The sequence below is a fragment of the Sciurus vulgaris genome (assembly GCF_902686455.1).
Source record: "Sciurus vulgaris genome assembly, chromosome: 7".
Taxonomy (NCBI): Eukaryota; Metazoa; Chordata; class Mammalia; order Rodentia; family Sciuridae; genus Sciurus; species Sciurus vulgaris.
The window spans coordinates 46,134,496-46,152,872 of NC_136467.1; the positions used below are offsets into that span (position 1 = coordinate 46,134,496).

An 18,377-nucleotide genomic window follows, 5' to 3' on the forward strand; every position below is an offset into this window, starting at 1 on the left:
TCTAACTACTGGAGATATTACACAGATAGAAACTGGGACAAATCAAATTCCCCCTAACAAGGAGCTAATATAACTGAGGTCGGGAGCACCTGAGGCTTCCCTGCACACCATTGTTAAGAGAGAAAGAAGTTGATCCATTGACCCAGTTCAATCCAACCTCTCATCTTCTTTGGGTGGGGAAACCTGGTATGCCAAGTCTATGAGAATATGGCTCCAATAAGAAACCTAAACTAAACAACTTTCTAGTGTTCTTCCAGGAAATGGTTTGTGTTTTCACAATAGTTTATGCTTGTCACTTAAGATTCTTAACTCCTTCCTCTCCATGAATTATTAATGGCTCATGGGGCTCTTTGAGATTATGATGATGATGGTGGTAATTGCCACTAATATTATTATTATAAAGTATGGTGGGTTCTTTACATGTATTACCACACATAAGTTTCACTATAGCCCAGTAAGGTCAATACTGTTATCTCCATTTTATTCATAGGGAACTGGAGTCACAGAGAGATTAAGTAATTTGCCTAACATCATACAGTAAGTAAATGGTAGAGTTGTGATATGTACTTAGATGTGTATGTATGTATATACATATATGTGTGTATATATGTATATATATACACACACATACACACACACACACACACACACACACATTGATGTATACACATAAATAAAATGGCTTTCTTGTTTAGAAACACCAAGAAGATGAACAGGGTGGTATGACAGGATTAATGGACATTTCTTCTTAATTATTTTTAGAGACTGTCTTTTCTGAAATTAATCATGAAATTGCTGATTATTTTCTTTTTCCTTTAATAAATAAATCCATGAAATGCCATGCTTTAATTTGTATGTTATATTTATTATGACCTTGAAATCATCCTGTGCCTGTCTATAAGTGTGTGTCTATCTAGAGGGCAGGTGGGGGTGTTGAGGCAGAGGGATGGGGAGACTCCGTACCACTGGGCTCTCTGCTGTATAGTGTCTCAGGATCTGTTTTTCCTAATAGATCGCCTAAGACTTTCTCTTATCAGTTTGAAATCTTTGCATGTTCTGAGCTTGACTTGGAGACAAGTTTTTGTTTATTTGGAGGCCCATGTGTTTTATATTTGGCTCATGTAGACTTTCTCTATTGCATTCCATATCAACAGACTCAGTATCTAGAGATAGCATTCTGACCAGTATATCCTTCTCTTATGTGAGGTAAGATCTGGTAACAAAAGCATTGCTCAGTTAAATCACTTTTTCCCCTACCTTCCGTCTAAGAAAAATAATATGGGCTTGGTAATACGCTAAACTAGTTGGTTACTGAGAGATCTGCTCCTAGGTTTTTCACAGCTATTAGAGGTTTGTTTTTGGAGCAATCATTTAAACTCTCCAGTCTTATTTATAAACTGGAAGAAAGGCTCGTTCAGTAGTTCTTTTGTGAAATTCACAGACTTTCAGATTCCAATGAAATCTATACCTTGTCTCATAAAATGCATGTTCCTGAGTATACATAATTTCCAAAAGTCCATAATTTCCAAAAGTTAATAGGCGCCCACTAGGACCTGAGAACCTCAGGTTTAAATTCTTGGAGTAATGATCTTTCAAGGTTCCTGTTATAGGATTCTGTGGAACTAATTCCTATTGCTTCCTGGAAAGTAATGAAATCAGATAAAGTCTTACTGAAATTATAGGGTGTGAGCTACTTCTTTGCATAAGTTGAGTTGGTTATTATAAGATGTTGATATTTTATTAATTCTAGCATCTCTTGAAATAAACTTAAGAAAACTGGATTGTGTTGAAGTATATATAACTTTACTTAGTGTTTATTTGTAACAGTCAAGTGGATTTTTCCTTAGTGAAATCTTATTTTTTAGTGTACTATGAAGATTTCTTTCAGTACATAAAGGAATAATTAACTATTAAATTCTAAATCCTTCATTAGTTTTTCATACCTGTGCCTACCAAGTTATGAACTGTGGTGTTAAATTTTCTTAAAATACTTATGTTTAATTTCAAAGATTACAGGAAATTTTTATATGGTGAAAAATGAAATGACCATTTCATTTTCATTTATGTATTCTCTGATGTCTTCAAGTTAAACTGGAGGAAATTAGGTAATCCTTTGGCAGCTGATGTGGTTCTTCTTGGAAACTTGAATTAATTTTTTATTATGTGTTTTGTCCACTTTTATTCCCGTTTACCAAATAGCAGTGACTTACCCAAATTCACACAACGAGCATTGGCAAGATTAATAGTAACAGTCCACTGAAATTCTTCTGATCCTTTTGCCCAATCACCTACATTTATATAATACAGTCTTCTTTTATCTGTGAGGCTGATTAATTATATTGAGATTTTCCCTATAGGAAAAGAAAATGACATTTCCTATTTACCTACAATATTACTTTTCAGGTGTGCATAGATGCTGTTTTCTCTGAATCTCTGTGTTTTCACAGGGCTTAGAAATGGGGGAGACAGCTGTCGTGAGCTTCTTTTCTAGCTTTTGAAGGCTGTCACTAGCAAAAGTTTCAAAGGAGAGGGGGAAAACATGTCTGGCCAAATCATATTGTCTTAATTATCTTCCCAAAATAAGAGAATGTTCGTGGAAGGATGCCCAAGTGGGTGGGGTGGAGAACACTTTTTCGACTAGAAATGTATTCACTGTGGACTGGCTTTGAGACTCAGCAAGAGAGATGACAGGAGGGACACTGAATATACTGGTTATAATATCATAATTCTGCTCTTCCCACTTAACTTTGAAAATCATTATGAATACTACCTTTTACCAATACCTGTATTTCAACAAAAATATGAACTTCCTGGTATTATCTGTTCACATTCGTCTAATATTCTGATTTTGCCTGAAGATAATTGACATCTTTACTTTTTCTTTGTCAAAAACAATCATTTATTTGAGTCCTGGCATGATAACGGTTCTGTTCTAAGTACGAGGAAGATTTTCTCTTTCTCTTCACTTTACTCAAAAAGATAAGAGACACGTTCTTTCCCTCAGGGAATTCACAGCCTCGTTGATAAAGTAGAATATATATTTAATATGTCATATTTTACACTCACACATGTAATTGACAAATGTAAGGTAGCCTGTGCCAGTGAACAATAATAAATGGTCACTGGGTTGAATTTAAAGCAAGCAGTATTTTGAATTGGGAAAGGTTTATGTATTTGGAGCCAAAAGACCAATTAGAGAAATTGCAATTCCATATTTGTGCAAACCGAAATACGCAGAGAACCTAAAATAATGTATTATATGCTACCTTAGGAACTCTGTCCCAAAATCTGTGCAGAAAAAAATATATTTAAATCGTCTCTTCTGCTTAAATTCTTAATTTAAGAGCTTCCATATTAAGTTCTAAGTTAACTAAAATTGTGATTTAATAGCAAGTAGTCATTTGATAGGTTTGGTGTTACAGACAGTGCCAATCAGGCAAATATGCCTACTTCACCAGTGCAGTTGTAGAATGGAGATGCTTAGGTTATGTAACATCTCTGCTAAAAGAGAACCATTTCCTTTCTAACAGATTAGATTTTGGTGTAACTCAATTTCTCTAATGTGAAAATGTCAGAGATTGATGTCTGATCTTGTTACTACTATTAGCAAGAAGCCCTGTGCGGTTTTTTCTCTAACTGCAGAAAAACATCACCTCTGTGTTTATAAAATCAAGGGTTTCCCCATTTCCATATTTCTAGGTAGAATGCAGGCCTAGGTGTAAAGTAGGCTTAGATTAGATTTTGGACTTTCTAAAGTGTGTTCTTAATTTAAAATAATGTTGTTAATGTTCCCATTATTCATTTCTATCACAAGACATACCGTGTGGGCATTCCTAATAATTATTTTGTCTTTCTTGATAAATGACTTAGTTTTAGCTAGGTACTGTTTTATCACTTGTTTCTATTGTGGGTTTTTCTGAACTGCCACGTGCCTGGTGGTTATATTAAAGAACTGTCTATAGTGTGTGCTTTTATTGCATATCATCAGGCATGTGCCAGGACCTGGCCAATCTCCATTCGAATTCTAATTAGTCAGCAAGGTGATAAATGAGGCACATCCCCCAACCTGTTTTTATTTCCTTTTTGGTGAAGTTTTATTTACCATTATTCTAATTATCTGATGACAATGTGTCATTAGTTACATTGCAGCTCATTTTATTATAATTAAATTGCAAAGTCCTTTACCTGAAACAGGGCTTTATTAAGAACAGTACGCGATTTTTAATAGTGAAAAATTTTCTTATGTGAAGTGCACATAGTGTGTATATTTTAATAAAAGGTGATAGCCTTCTTATTGGAATTTTAATAACTTGGTTGAATAAAATGCTAAAATATTAAATTGTAATAGGTTGGTTTTAATTGACACAAACTAGAAGAGCCAGTTTAATGGGGTAAATATTTTTAAAGTATTTTCCATATATCTACTTAATAAATTTCTACATTATTAAATTTGCTAACCATTTTCAAAGTTTCTGATTTCAAATTTGAAGGAAATATATATGTTTTAGGATGAAACAATACAGTTCCATACTTTCACATCATAGGAATAGTATTAAAATATTAATTAATAAATTTTTTTTGGAGCATAAGCAGATCAAACTGACTTAATGATTTTTTTAGTATTCAAGAGGTAAAAAGGATTCCTTAATTACCCCAAAAATGTTCTTCAGCCAGTGTGTAAGCCTGAATGTAAAATCAGAGCCTCAGCTTACAATTTATGTTTTATTTATATATTTCACAAATCTGTTAAGAATTCAAAGATAAGTTTATCAACTCAGAAAAGTAAAAAGAGAGGTTATAGTCTTCCCAAGTATCTTAAGCTGAACTTTTTTTATGGGTTTTTTTTTTTTACCTCTGCAATTCTTTTGTTCCCTGAATTAGACATTTTGTAATATTGGACTTCCCTTTTTTTTTAAATTTGTACTTTTTCTGGAAATGATAATCAGTCATACTTTACATTTAAAAAATGACATGCCAGAGTTATTCATAGCAGACATTTGAACATTATTACTGTTACCCATCCAGGTTTGGTTTTGCTCACCACACTACTGCCAGCAGTATTCAAGCCAGAGTTAGGGGAAGGGAACCAGGTTTTATTAGGAAAAACTTGCTGATAGGGAGATGGCCAGACTCTCATCCTGATGGCCATTTCAAAGAATTCAGTACATGAAAGAGTTTTTGTTTTTTTTTTTTTTTTTTTGTAAACAAATGGGGTACAACTTGTTTCTCTGGTTGTACATGAAATAGAGGTGTACCATTTGTGTTATCATACATTTACATAGGGTAATGGTGTTTGATTCAGAAAGGGTTTTTTTATGGGGAGGGGGAAAAAAGCAGGAAAGTGAGTCAGTAAAACAGTTGTGTGCCAAGCAGCATATATTCAAGGGTGCTTTCCTTTCTCTTAATGGGGTAGCCCCATGACTACAAGCAACCTTCAGCTCCTGGGCCAGTTTATAAGCCTTTAGAGGAACACGGTATTTTCATGTGAGTTCAACATTATTCTTCTTTGGGATTAGCAAATACTTGGCTCATACTTTGGTGTTATTTGAAGACCACCACGTGTTCCAGGTTCTGAAAATCTAAAGATTACTGATTAGGAGGTCCGGGAGACTAATTTTTTTTTTTTTTTTTTCCTCTTTGGTCCTTTTTACTAGACTAATTGACCCTAGTAGTCAATATGTCAGCCTCTCAAAGTGGGGATTTCTTTTAAAACTTGTAATGCTGGGCAAAGGGAAAAACAGAATAACTTTACAAGAGGCAGTTTTTCAAAGGTAAATAATCTTGAATAGGATTGTGTTAAAAACAAAATGGTGTAGACATTTCTGCTGTGGTATTACCATAGTTGAAGCTCACTTATTAAGACTGTCAGCACAGCTTTCAACCAAGGATAACTGACTCAGAGTTTGTCTTCTCCTAGTAAAGCTAAAACAATAGCAATATGGTATCTATCCTGATGACCTCACATGCCTTTGTGAAAATCTAATTAAATAATACATGAAAAAAACCATTGCAGTGTTGGGAAGTAGACACATGTTGGTTTTATTCTTAATTTATGGTTTCATTGACAATATTTGACTATAAAATAATACATACAAGTATGGCCTATGAAAATGAAGAAGTTAAGGATGTGCCATTCAAAGCATGCCAAACCATTATATTGGTTATTTCAAGCTGAAATCACCCAAAGAACTGTAACGGCACAAGAGCCATTTGGCCTGTCCTTTCCTACCTGCGGATTCTTTTAAAAAGGGATGTCCTTCCCATGTAGGTGAGAAAATAACCTTAATCACAATAGTCTGGCAATTGGGACTCAAATGAATCTGAATAAATAAGCTCTTTGGAATAACTCATTCCACTAATTTCATCCCCTGATATAGCTCTCAGTGACATTCCTATAATTTACTGCCCCCATTCAGCAATCCTTGTATCCTGTCATTCCTTCACAAATCTGTTGGTCTCTGTTTAAAAACTATGAAAGTATCTTGCTTTGTCATCGTGCTGGACTTCTCCATCATGTGATCCCGTTGTACATATGAAATTACTAAAACTTGCCCTTGTATGCTTTCCTCCTGTTAATCAGCCTTATATTAATTTGGTTCCTAAATCTAGCCAGAGAATTCACACAAGAACTAAGGCAGAGGAGGAAGAGGATCTCTCCTTCCCCTGTAATAAAATTGTGGGTAGCCAGAACTAACTCGGTGCTAATGTCCTTTCAGTAGTCTTCAGCTCCTAGCCCATCAGTGCTCCTAACCTATTCTCAAGCTGAGCTCCATATTCCTAAGCCAGTAAGGGAGATGGTATTGTATAACGAACTGAAAATATGGAGCATATGTCTCCATGAGGTCCATATAAAATGATGTGGTTCTATGCTCATGCTTTTACTGTTTTCTCTTTATTATTTTAGATCCAGCATGTAGAGTCAAAACTGAATTTTCTCCCTAAAATTACATTTACTGGTGATTTATCTGCTCTAGAAATTAGAGCTGTGTAATCCATAAGCTTTTAAGAGTGTGTGAGGCAATAAAAGGTTATGTTCTTTTTTTAAAGTCCAGCATGCTAACTAATGCCTAATTACTATGGAAGTGGGTGCATTCCTGCTATAAACATCCACATAGCCATATTTCCTTATTCTTGGGTTATGCTACTTCTACTAAGTGTCTAACCACTGTGGTCACTTTATATCAGTGATTCTCAACCTTCCAGTAATGGGAAATTAAATATATACATGTACATATATTTTTAATTTATACACACACACACACACACACATAATATTGCTGCCTTCCTCCAGTCTGTCTCAACTGATTTGGGATTGGGTTCTAGTATTTATTTAAGTGTCCCTGTTACTCACAATTTGCTGGTTCCAACTCAAAGGGGAGACCCCCAAAGCAGGATATTTTTCATTCAGTGTCACAAATTCAAAAACCTGGGACCAACCACTGAGTTCTAATAGCACAAGTTGATCCAGTAGCCAGAGGATGGAGAAGCAGGAGCACAGCTTCCAAATGAGCTTTTCAACCCATTGGAGATGGAGAAGTCATAGATATGGGGCAAAAAAAAAAAAAAAAAAAGAAAGGACAGGCTAATAAAGGGGAGAAATATTCATGTATTTTCATAGATGGGGATTTCTCAGCACTTGGGCACCACATGTTTTCACTCCTTTTATGGTCTTTTGCTTCCCATCCTGGTGGCTATTAAGAGTGTCGCTTAGTGTGGAACTTAGATTATAATGATGTGAGAGGTTACCTGGATGACACTCTTAGCCATTGTAGATCTAACTGGTTTGGGCTAGTCTACTTGAAGACAAATTTCTGGTTTTCAGGTGTCCTGTCCTCAAAGATAAGAAAGATTAGAAATTCTAATAAAGCATGGTAGAAGTTCAGCTAGACCAGGTAGCCAATAGTACACTGGGTAACATCCCAGAGCGTTCTAATATTCAACTAGAATTGAGGATAACTGCTTTTGGGCTAGTATTTATATGCCAAGGATAGCCTCATTTCTTACTCACCTTTAAAAACTTTCCTCCATCCATAATGATCAATTTAATTATTGAAATATAACAATTCCAGAAAAATTTGTAAATACCCAACTTTAGGAGAACAATGTGTTTCAAACTTGGACTGTATCTGAGAATTTCTGGAGAGATTGTTCTACACATAGAGCTTCTGATTTGGTCTGTTTAAAGTTCTATAGTTTGTTCTTCTAATCAGATCCCCACTGATGCAAAAGCCACTGCTGCTGTTGTTCTAAGACCTCACTTGGAGCAGTATTATAATAAGAAATGACAGAGCCATCAGGTGGTGACACACTTCTGTAATACCAGCTACTCGGGAGGCTGAGGCAGGAGGATCTCAAGTGTGAGGCCACCTTAAATAAATCTCAAATAAATTTTATGAAAAAAAGACAAGACTGAGCTATCTGTGTTCTTTATATCTTATTTGTCTTAGCTGCTCAGTGAGGTGGCTAACTTCACTGTTAGGAAGGGGGTATCAGGGTGTATTCTTTGGTCATTAATTATACTTTTGTTAATAATTATGCCATGTTTCCACTTAAGTTGAAGCAGTTTTTTGCATCTTCTGAAAAACTGCTAATTCCAAACATTAATTCCCTTAAAATAATTGACATGTTCTTTTTCCCCTTGTACTTCTTTTTTAACCTAATGAAACTAGAAAACCAACTTTGAACCATCCTAACGTAAAGAAAACTAAAAGGTATTTTTAATTAAGAACTTGAGGGTAACTGTTTAAAAGCAAAACCATTTCAATAAAGCCATATTTGTGGCTTCAGGCAAAGTGACTTTATTATAAGCAGCAGGGGACGTGGCTCCTTAACTCAAGGTGCTACAAGAGCCAAAGAAAAGGGTTTATCTTCCCTCCAGATGAGTAGGAGGGAGCAAAGGCCTCTTCTGAGATCACTTAACCCTCTCAGCAAACCTTGGATCACTGTCTCCTCCATGCATTCAGTATATTGACCAAATTTTAAAAATTTGCATTTACTTATTGCAAGTGGATAGATAGCAGCACTTATTTAAATGCACTGTGTGTATAGCCTCCTTTATGAAGAGGGAAGCAACGAACAGTTTGAACAGAGAATGTTTTGATGTTATTAGGCATGCACTGTAAAGCAGTTGGTGCCTGAAAAACTTCAAGATTCCTAAGTAGTTTCCTTTCTTCTCGCCTCCCTGGACATGATTGAAGTTAACACCCAGGTAGATGAGATTTTAAAGCATCTTTTATTCTCTAGAAGAAGAAACAGACCACATCTGCTTCTAAACACTGGCTCTGGGATCCTCATTTCTTTTGCACCTTACCCTCTGAATTCCATCTGCACAGACATCTTCTATGCTTGTGCTAAGACAAGGGAAGAAAATTGAAATGTGAATGGAGTGGCCTAGTCAACAATCCTAATCAATGGATCCCTCATCCATTGGTTAAATATTTTAAAATATTTTTCTCCACTTACAGTAGGTCCTATATTTTAAGGGTAAATTGCAGCATATGAATAATAGATGCAGGGATTTATCAAAAGTGATATGTAGGACAATTGAAAACCAATTTATCCCAAGAAGTTTACTTAAATCCCTTTTAAAAAATTTATTGATATGTGGGAAGTCTGTTAATGTTTACTAGAGTTCTAGACCAGAGATCCAACTCTGGGGGTCCCAACAAATAAGATCTGGCCACTTTCCCCAAAAACCAAATGGAAAAAATAATTATAAAAAGCAGCAAAGGAACTTTAATCAGTGTAGCTATACTAGAAAGAAAAAGGGAACCAGCATTTCCAGCCCTGTCCTAGGGAAACAGTTACAAGCTTCTGGGTTAGATACACAAAGGTGGGGGGACATTCTTGGTCAGACTATGGTCTGGTTGATCATTCTCTCAGGATTAGTCAGCCAGGGTCTCATCTGCTACACAGAAGTTGCTATTGCCGGGGGATAGCTTCAACCAACCACATAATGTTTATTGATCAGATATGTTCTTTCTGGAATTCAGGGTGACTGAGTAATAGCAAAGAAGATATACAAAATGAAGGCAGGGATGCAAAGTGTTTTATCCTGCTTTTAGTTGCCCATGGGACATTTGTAGACCCAATTAAAGAGTATAAATCCTTGTTATGTTAAGAGGTCTTCCTCACTCTTCTCAATTTGGAACAGATAGAACCTTGGTACAAAGTACATGGGATTGGATTGTTAAGTATAACCACTGCTTTCCCCACAGTATCTAGCACTCTTTAAACAGTTAACTCACTAGGAAATTTTTGTATAAAAACAATTATAGTTATTTGAATGCAATGAACTAAATTTTCCCAATGCACAGAACTAAGATTTTACAAATTCAGCTTTGCTCACTCTATTCACACAATTGGTAGCAAATCAGCCTTGGCAATTTAAAATTTATGCTGTGTACAGAACATAGATTAGGGACAAGTCAGAACACATAAATTCATACACTGCCTTTGCAGGCCAGCAATGGAATAATCTGTTCAAGGAATTGACTTCCCCAGGTTTTTAATGAGCCAGCAATCAATTTTCCTGTGATTGATCTCAAGACCAGGCTTATGTTGTTAGTGTGGGGCCAACCTTTCAAATATCTAATTAATGAAATTTAAAAGTTTATGAAGTAGTTTGAATAGATATTTGAAAATCAGCCCAGGTATCAAGGCACTTTACCAGCCCTTATAATTGTTAATCATTGTAAATATTTGACTTAATACATTGAATATGAGTGGGAGTTGGAAGGTCAATATAAAATATTTAGACTACAGTCAATAACTTTTAAAAGCCTCCCAGTCTCAGTGGTGCATTAACCACTCCAGGCCTCCTCCTTGTGCAGTAATAACTATAGTGGATCTGTTCTGGAAAATGGGATGAACAATAATTGATTGCAGTCTCTTATTAGCTGGAGAAGGAAAGTGATGGAGCAATACTAAGAATTAATTGTAATTTACGAATCTGGAAATTAATGTGCAGCTGGGCATGAGTACAGGCAATTTGGTGATTTAGCAATCATGACAAATTATCTTCATCTGTAAGGTGGAGAGTTGTTAGGTTCCTTTATTCAGTTTTTAGTAGCAGACCCAGTTTCAGGAAGACTTTATATGAATGCTTATGTTGCCCTTTTGTCCTGAAAATGTCAATTGGAACTTAGCGTTATTAATTAAATATCACTTTTCCTCTTTGTCATGTCATGCTATAGTTTTTATAGAACATTTGTACAAAACAGTGATTACTGGTAATTGACCTGCATATGTTGAATAATCTTAAGATGCGACTGAGAGTTTAATGTACCTTGTAAATTGAGAGGCATCCAATTAAGTCAAGTTCTTAAGATAATCACTTTCAAAACTAATCAAGTAATAGGACATTAGTAAAACTCTTATTGACTTAATTGTGACAAATTAATAAACAGATCCAGTGCAATTACTACAATGGCTTTATCAGTGAACAGTTTTCTGAGATTTAAGCATAAATCTGTTCTGCACCCCCCCCAAAGTAAAACAAAAATTACATAAGCCATTTTATGGTGGGTATAATTTATAATAACTGTGTTTGAGAGGTTTAGAAATGTTTGTATTTTTTGTATTTCATTTAAAATATGACTGCATTTGTTTATTCCAAAGGTCAGTGAATCTAATTTCTGAGCCCTTAGAGCACATGATTTTGCAAGAGACCTTTCATGTGCCTTGGACAAGACTATTACCTCTTCTTATGTGTTCTCTCATCTCTGCTTTCTATGTCCCATGCCAATGCATTGGTGCATTTTCTCTCCTCTTGAGAGCTTCAGAATTTCTTCTACTCTTTGTCCCCAAGAGCTATCACCACACTGTTTTTTTTTATACCCATAGGTACTCTGCAAATGGGCATTGGAAAGTGAGTGAGTTATGAATTACAGATTTGCCATAATTTTTAACTATCTGACAGTGCCAATTTCCATAATTGGGCCGATTGTGTTTAAGAAAGCTCAGCAGAAAGAAAGGTCAGCAGAAAAAGCAGGGATGTAAATCAAAACATATCAAACTGTGTATGTGTGTGTCTATGTGTGTGTGTGTGTGAGATGCTGTGCTTTATTGAATATAACTTTCTTAAGTATAATCACAAGTCTTCTCTCAAAATTAGTCTTTTTATTTATTAAAGTAGACCTAATAAGTAGTATCAATTTTACAGAGATAATGCTTATGATAGAAGCTAGAAATCTGAGGATTTGGGAAGGGAGGTCATTGAGACCCAAAAGAATGAATCACTGTGGTATTTTAGGACCCCAGATGGGTCAGTACCAGCTTATCATCCCTACAGATCTTCAGAAATCATCATGGAGCCATCTCCACCGCCTATGATTGAGTCAGATGTTAGGAAGAATGGATTTTCAAGTAAAGAAGTTTGTGTGTGTGTGTGTGATGTATACACACATTTGTAATTCTAATGGTTCTCTATGTATTCAGTTTATAACACACAGTCCTCCGCAAACAAGGAAGCATTATAGAGTCCTAGTAGTAATTGTCATCATCTGGGACAACAAAGGGAAGTACACAATGAAGCAACCCAGCTGAAGAAGGATTATTTTAAATTATCAGAATACCCTGAAATGAGACTGAAATAAGGACCAAAGTTATAGCAATTTTCCTTATTATAAAGTATTTAATTGTAGTTTTTAAATTTAATAGTAAAAAAGAATGTTAATACTGTATAAATGGAGCACTTTTTGCTATTTATTTACATGTAAATCACTCTAAGTGGTTTCATGATGACATAGGGATTTGCACCCCACAAATCCAGCAAGACCATAAACTAGTGGTCTTTAAACTCTTTTGAATGCTTTCTCATCAGTAAAATATTTTCTGTGTACTTACTGGTAATTATATATAGATATTTATTTATTTATCATTTATATGTATTTATATATTTACCTACACATATATTTATAATATACATACATATACATACACACATATGCATCACTGTATTAATGTCATGATCTCATAAAACATTCAAAAAATAAAATTATAAATGAATAAGATATAGATGAAATAAAACACATAAATTATTGAAAGTACAGGAATATTTTTAGTGAGAACAGAATGAGATATATATTTTACAGAAGTCATTAAAATTTCTGTTTTGGTAGTGACTCAAAGGTTTTATTCTACGTTGCTTACGTCAAAACATCTGTCCCAGGTAGAAAAGATACAAAGTTATGTTGATGAAAGAAGTCCAGTATTAACATTAAAACATGTTTGTTTTAAATGCCACTGTTGAGTTAGAAAAAGAATTTTCTTAAAATTCTGGTAGAAAATTTTCATCTTTCATGGTTCTTGCAAATTAATAGAAAGGTTTTCTATGTCTAATTTTAATATGTAATTATACACATTTAAAATTTTTAAATATGTAAGTTTTATTGTTTTATATGTACACACACACACACACACACACAGAGTTTTTAAAAATAAATTCAGAAATCCCTGAAATGCCTCCTTCTGGAAGGTTTTAAAGTGAAGTAGAAAATGCCATATGTAAGTTTGGTACAAATATGAGTTTTATAGATGAACTACTTTCACAAATATTTTCATAAACATCCAATTTCAAGGTGATCTTTCTTTAGAATGAGTTTCTTTCTAAATGCAGATGTTTTATTCATGTTAAATTGTCGCCTTTAGCTTGCAGTGGTTGATTGTGTTGTTTTCTTTCTTTTCTACTCAAATATTTTATAGGTAGCATACTAATGGACAACTACTTGTCACAGAAAACACGAACAAGCTAGGGGCACCTTTCTGTGAAATGACCACTCTTGATTAAATACTTGGCCTCAAGATAATCAGAAAAACTCCATTTGACGCAAAATATTATGATGGTCATTCTCCAGCTTGTTACAAAGTATTGTGATATTGTAATTATTGTCCTATGTAAGAGTTTTGGAATCTACAATACATGAAAAGTAACTGAAGGCCATAAAACAAGGAAAGGTTCCATTGCCAGGTTCTCATTTTGGAGTCTCTACTGGAACCTCCTGAATAGCACCTTTCATAGAAGCACCAAGAGAGAGCAGTGTATATCTGAATATTTAATTTAATAGAGCTTTTTTCCCACTTTTAGATAAAATATTTAGAAATAGCAACTTTGATAGTTTCTTCCTACACCCTAATTAAGAGTCTTGCATTCAGCTTCAAAGGCTGCTGCCATAAACAATAAATATCTAAATGTCATCTACCTTTAAGTCCAGACCAATTTCTTATCATTTGGCAGTTCATAATGGGCATATTGTCTCATTATATTAAGTGGGCTTTGATCTTGTTTAGATTACTCTCAAGAACATTTTTTTAAATTGGCTTACTGGAAAGTTCTAAATCACTTTTAGCTAGATATAAATATTATGAAACTAAATAATCCTTTGACACATTCTCTTTTATTTGTATTAATTTTCTCCACTGTAAAGTGGGCCAACTACAGCCGTATGCTCACAGTGATTACTGATTAGATCAAGAGGGTTTTTTCAAATGAGATAACTCAGAAAGTGCTTAATCGCATGATCCCTTAATGTTGGTTGAGTAGGCAACAAAATGGTGGAGGGTGTCACTCTGCAGGGAAAGAGAGGTGCCACAAAATGGACAGCACATTGGTTCAAATATCCAAGATTTTTATTATATTCAGAGGGATTCGCATTACAGAATTCACTAATCTGAGCTTCTGAGTGCTGTGAGCAATAGATCCACAATTTCATGTTTTATACTTAAAAACGAAGTTTCAAAAGTAAAATTAGTAGCCAGGTATGGTGGCCAACACTTGTAATCCCAGTGACTCAGGAGGCTGAGGTGGGAGGATCACGGGTTCAAAGCCAGCCTCAGCAAAAGTGAGGCACTAGGCAACTCAGTGCGACCCTGTCTCCAAGTAAAATACAAAATAGGGCTGGAGATGTGACTCAGTGGTTGAGTGCCCCTGAGTTCAATCCCCAGTACCAAAAACTAAAAAATAAAGTAAAATTCATAGAATAAATGTAGCGCCACATACAGTAATCTAGAAAAAACTATAAATTTGCTTTTCAAGTTTTTCTAAGGATGGTAAAACCTAGGTCCCTTCCAAACTAAAGATGATTCTAAATACATTTATCACTGTGTTGATCCTAAGGGAAAAGAGTGTAATGGGAAGGAGGGAGTTGGAAGGAACTGTGAGAACAGAAGCTATGGGCATCCCAACAAGCCAATACTAATGCTTTAGGCTTCCACAATTCCCTAGTCTTCACAGAATTTCTAAATATTTGTATACTTTTAAGATCTCATTAATTTGATTTTATCTAATCTGGTGTAGACAGAATATCCAATTTTTGAACTCTGGGAACTAAAAGAAATAATATTATTCTTTAAGACTTCCCAGTGCCTGAGGGGAAAATGGGGAAGAGAAAATGATCTTAGCATTTCATTGGGACTGGAGGATATCACTGTTCATGTATTTGGATTATATTCATCACTGATCAATTCCAAGCTTATTTAAAAAGCTTTCCATGGATCTGATTGAATTTTACATACCTTCCAGAACTAAATTTCACTGGTCAGATTAGATTTGACTATACAGGACCACCTTTTGTTAGCCTCACTCTTACTATTTAAAAGTAAATATAAACGTACAGAATCTCCTCTCTGTGGAGTTAAAAATGGGAAACTATTTTCATAGCACCTTTCTTATCAGGATACAAAAACTATGATTATGTAAATTTTCCCTGCATCTTCTCTTCTAGAATAAAGAACCTGGGTTCTTTCAAATATCTTATTAGAACCAGTTTTTCTTCCTCATTGCCATCCTGTGACTCCTGTACTTTCTGCTCTCCCCCATCTTTGTGATAATGTGATTGGAATTTGCAAGTGTATTCAGGAGGGACCTTAGTGATAAGGTGAAAGCATTCTCTGCAGTTCTTATCACTTCCTGCTACCAGTCCCTTCAAGCAGCCAGGAGACCTCTTGTTCTTTCCTCCACCCTCAAATCTCCAGCTCTCCTCTCTTCACCTTTCACGCTACCCACTCATCACCTCATCCTCCCCACTCTGTAGCCATAATTACCAGACTCCCCGGGAGCTTCTCTAGGTAAAGCATCTCAGTAATTCTCATGTTTGGGTCCTGAGATCATACCTGAATCACCTCCCATTACTTCCCTTGCCTCAGAAAGAAGAATCTATCGCCAGTCTTTGTGTTCTTTTAAGAAACTTATTTTCCAGAAACTTATTTCTCAGCCCTCTTTCCCTCCCTCACCCTATCTTTTTTCCTCTTGCTGATTCTCCATTCATTATGTTTCATATAAACCCGTTTCTCTGATCTTTTCTACTGTTTTAACTGTTCTTTTCCCTTCAGATCCTTTATTAGATAGGGTTCTCCAGACAGGGGAAAAAAAAAAAAAAACAACAATAGGAAACACACACACATTTATAGGAATTGGCTTATCCCATCAGTATGGAGGCCAAAAAGTCCCACAATCTGCCCCATCAGCAAGGTGGAGACCAAGGAAATCTGATGGTGCCAGTCAGTCTAAATCTGAACCCAAGAACCAGAAAGCACTGGCTATAGGCCTGGTGTTCAAAGGCCTGTGATCAGGAGCTCCAGTGCCTATGGGCAAGAGACTATGCTGTCCCAACTAAAGGATGGCAACTTTCGCCTTCCATCCACCTTTTTGTTCTTTCCAGGCTTTAACAGCCTGGATGATGCCCACCCACACTGGTACAGAAGGTTCATCCTTAGCCAGTCTGATTCAGATGTTGATCTCTTCCAGAAACACCCTCACAAATAAATTCAAAAATGTTTTACCAGCAATCTGGGCTTCTACAGCCCACTGAAGTTGACACAGAATCAACCATCACAGGCCCCCATCATGACTTATTTCAGTCACTGCCATAAACTTTAATGCATCTTCTTGCTGGTTTCCATGTCACCTTTCAAAGTTCCACACTGTCGAAACTGTTTTGGTTTGGGGGGGGGGGGTTTAGGGGGGGTTTCTTTTCTTTTGTACCAGGGATTGAATCCAGAGGCACTTAACCACTGAACCACATCCCCATCTGGTTTTATGTATTATTTTGAGACAGTATCCAGTATCTTGCTAGTTTCTTAGGGCCTGGCTAAGTTGCTAAGATTGGCTTTGAACTTGCAATCCTCCTGCCTCAGCCTCCTGAGCTGCTGAGATTGCAGGCTTGTACCACTGCCCCCAGCTCTGTTGAAACATTTTTTAAATGGAAAATTTTATCATGTTCATTCCTTATCTCTTCTCCAGTGGAAACATTTTACCTTACGTATAAAACCAAAATTAGCCAGATAAAAAGATGCTACATAGCCTATACTTATACACATCTCTACATTATCTCAGTTTTGCCTTAATTTTTACTTCCTCTGTGTGCTCACTTTGTTCGTTCTAGAACAACCTTCTCTTCTCCTTCACCTTCAAATCTTGGCATAGGCATTGCCACTTCTGGAAAGTCTTCCTCACCTCTGCCTACATCAGTGCTTCTGCCCTACTGTCCTCAGTTCCCTCATTGCTTCCATGGAGTGGCCTTGCTTGTCTCTATCCTAGAATACTCCTTCAATGACAAGTGTTTAGGTGCTTCTTTGGGATCTGGTTAAACCCTAAGAAGATGTTAGATGACATTGTTACCTTTGGGCATCAGTGAAGGACTGTGGCTGTGAACAAGGCCAGGGTATTAGACACACATGGTGTTACCCTGACTGCGTGGCACAGGCTACTAAAAGGTTTGAGGAGTCACTGACCTGGGGAGTAGTTGTTTCCTCTCTGGCTTCCAATACTGTCACTGCCAGGCATCAAGGTAGACTCAGGTATATATAAGTGAATATATACACCTCTATAGTTGCGCTGGCTCTTTCAAACACATCTAGAGTCCCCCTATATTGTAAGACAGTAGCCACTTATTAATTCTTAAATTCTTAAATCTCTAGCCCAGTCCTTGCTAATGAATTTTATCGTTACATCCAACTGGATACCAGATAGCCCCTAAATTTAATGTCAGAAATCATGTGCATAATGTTAACCCTCAAACCAGTTTCCCTTCCAGACTGACCTTTTGTTATAACGGTAACATCGGTTTAAAACCCTGAAGCCATCTTTAAATTCTTCTCCCTGACAGTCTGTCAGATCCTGTCTGCTACCTTACTGTAATATTTCTGACATGACTCGCAGCTGAGTTTCTTTGCCACTCCTGTTCCACCACCCTGCTCTTGGACCCATCAGTTCAGTTCTGCTCTAGAGCAGTATCTCTGGAAGTAGTCTCACTGCTGCCAATTTCTCTTTCCTTCCTTTTGACTATTTGCACGCACACACGCACACGCACACACACCCATCACAGCTAAATTCATCTTCTCAAGACATATCATTCCTGTACTCTCCATACTTTTTCTCC

The 18,377-nt window shown here is 36.1% G+C and overlaps 1 protein-coding gene across 3 annotated transcripts in view; it reads left to right on the forward strand.

Moving 5' to 3' along the window:
* MAN1A1 (mannosidase alpha class 1A member 1) overlaps window positions 1-18,377 on the forward strand; it is a 162,733-nt gene that overhangs the window by 92,886 nt on the left and 51,470 nt on the right. The gene's annotated exons all lie outside the window — the stretch shown is intronic.